We start from the raw sequence: 3,130 nt of genomic DNA on the forward strand, positions 1-3,130 counted from the left end.
ATGGAGAACAGGGAAATGGACGCCGAGTGGCAGGCTAAGAACATCGTGTGGAAGGCAGAGTTAGAAGAAGCAAAATCCTTCATGAACATCCTTAAGGCCCGGTGGAAGAGTGAGGAGCAGGACAAGAAAGCAGAGTGGAATAAGACAGAGCAGGTCCTGAAGGACACTTGGCAGGAAGTGAGCATCTCTGATGCAAAACAGCGGGATGAGGACAAAGAGCGTGAGAAAGAAGAAAGGGTCCTGGAGGCCCAGGAGGCCCAGGAGGTCCTGGAGGTCCTGGATACAGAGCAGCAGGCAAAGGAGAAAGATGATACACAGGCGGAGGAGGTCCCAGAGGCTCACCTGCCAGCAGAAGAGGAAGAGAGTGAGGAGGAGGTGGTGGTCTTGGACAAGGAGCAACAGACAAAAGAGGAAGATGATACACAGGCGGAGGAGGTCCCAGAGGCCCACCTGCCAGCAGAAGAGGAAGGGAGTGAGGAGGAGGTGGTGGTCTTGGACAAGGAGCTTCTGGCTGAGGAGGAGCCCACGGAGTTAGGGGGAATTGTGAGGGAGGAGCTTCAGGAGGCAGCAAAGGCCCAAGAGGCAGTGGGACAAGCCAGGACAACCAAACGCAGGAAGGAGAGACATCAGCAGAAGAAAGGGAAGCATGGACGTTTCGTCAAGTGGTTTTTATCTCTTATTTCTCAGGACAAGACAGCAGAGTGTAATGAGACAGAGCAGGTCCTGAAGGACGCTTGGCAGGAAGGGAGCATCTCTGATGCAAAACAACAGGATGAGGACAAAGAGTGTGATAAAGAAGAAAGGGTCCTGGAGGCCCAGGAGGTCCTGGATACAGAGCAGCAGGCACAGGAGAAAGATGATACACAGGCGGAGGAGGTCCCAGAGGCCCACCTGCCAGCAGAAGTGGAAGGGAGTGAGGAGGAGGTGGTGGTCTTGGACAAGGAGCTTCTGGCTGAGGAGGAGCCCAAGGAGTTAGGGGGGATTGTGAGGGAAGAGCTTCAGGAGGCAGCAAAGGCCCAAGAGGCAGTGGGACAAGCCAGGACAACCAAACGCAGGAAGGAGAGACATCAGCAGAAGAAAGGGAAGCATGGACGTTTCGTCGAGTGGTTTTTATCTCTAATTTGTCTGTCAGCATTCAATCTTTAAATTAAACTTGTTTTTCCAATAAATTGTATTATTGTTGTTCACTCTCAGCTGCATGTGGTGTGTGCTTTTCTTTTTTTTTTTGGTATCTAAAACATCCCATGCCTCTGGCAGAAAAAGGTGTCTTTCGGCTGTATGAGCAGTAGACACATCAGCAAAGAATGCAGAAAACGGATTTCCTGTGCAGAATGTGGTGTCAAACATCCAACCATCCTTCACATTCCTCCAAAGGAAAAGGAGAAGAACTTCAACTGGTGATTTCTGAGGCTGGTGACTGGGATGAACTCCTCCTCAGCAGCAGAGGAGACTCTTGGTCTTCCTCTCCTGGGCCGTCCTCATGTGAGCCGGTTTCATCGTAGCACTTTATGGTTGTTGCGACTGCACTCAGGGACGCGTTCAAAGTTTTTCCAGTTTCCTGGACTGACTGTCCTTCAGGTCTTAGAGCACTGATGGACGGTGGTTCCTCTTTACTGAGCTGATGGTTCCTGCCATGACATGAATTCAAGCAGTGGTCAAACAGAGCTGTCAGCTGTGGAGCAGCCTGACTCCTGCTCAGCTCAACTGATGGTCCAGATGGTACAGTTATTTAACAATTCTTTCATTGCCACATAATTCCACATATCCTGCTTCATATAGGTGATGTCCTCAGTCCGGATCTACAATGTAGAAAGAAGTAAAAATAAAAAAAAAATCATTGAAAGAAGTGTGTCCAACCTTTGACTCGTAGTGTATATGTACGTATTAAAATAAAATCGGACCTAAAACTGAACCTTGGACTACACCCCAGGCAGCCATAGCTCCTGATGGCTGGTGACTGCTATGGCAACTGTATAGTCACGATCTCAAAGGCAGGAATAAAATCAGTAAAGTGCAGCGCCCCTGACGCCAATCCAGGTCTTGAGGCTATTAATTAAAAGAAGCTGTGCTCTGCTGTGTCAAAGGCTGCGCTTCAGGGTGAAGCTGCTTTCAGCTTCTGTGGTCCACACCTGTGGAACAAACTCCCTGAACCTCTGAGGGGGGCACAAACTGTCAGCTCATTTAACTCAGGGCTGAAAACACTGCTGTTTACTGCAGCCTTCTTATAGTATTGATTTGGGATTGATCTGGGTGATTTGGTATTGATGGATTGAATTGATTTTAAATGATTTTTGAATGTTTTAATTCATGTTTTTGATTTTAAACTGATTCTAACTTTCAATTTCTCATTCCCTCTGTAAAGCACTATGAATTGCCCTGTGTCGGAATGGTGCTATACAAATAAATTTGCCTTGCCTTCAGTCTAAAGAAATCCTTTAAAGGATAAAGAGTTGCTCTCTCACTTATCGGCAGCTATCAGAATGTCATCTGTCACCTCCAGGTCTGCAGCTTTCACGCTGTGTTGCACTCTAAAGCATTTTGTGATGACATTTTCAAGATTGATACTCCTGGTAACAGAGTCAACAATTACTAGAATATTGGGGGTGGAGAGAAGGTGCATGTCTCCTGCCTGTGTTGGGCCCAGTGCCACTGGCTGATTGATCGGATTGGAAAAGGGGAAAGATTCATTTACTGTATTTTTGGTGACCATTGTATCCAGTGGAAAAATAACAGTCTTGAATTGCTTTTGCTGTGTCAAGTGCATTACTTCTTGCTACGTCTGATATTTACATTGAAATAACGAGATATAACATCTGCCAGAACATTTTCACTTGGAGTAGCTGCAGAGGACAAAAAAATGAAATCAGTTTATCTCTTCAGACATGAGGGAACATTCAAAAACAGCGTTTGTGACTCACTTGAAAACTGCCACATCCAGCTGCTCACAGCGACTGATTTCAAACCAAGACACTCAATCATTCTGAGACAGATTTGGCCAATGGTGCATCTGTTTTTGTGGTTTACTGCCATGCCCCATTTTTAAGCATAGGTTTGGAATTTATCATGTGTTTTTTGCAATCAAGCTGATTGTAACATGCATTCATATTGCATATGTGAGATTTCAGTGTAA

This window comes from Aulostomus chinensis, chromosome 20 (assembly GCF_037954235.1).
Source record: "Aulostomus chinensis isolate RoL2024-O1b breed Wild chromosome 20, RoL_Achi_v1.0, whole genome shotgun sequence".
NCBI classification, from domain to species: domain Eukaryota; kingdom Metazoa; phylum Chordata; class Actinopteri; order Syngnathiformes; family Aulostomidae; genus Aulostomus; species Aulostomus chinensis.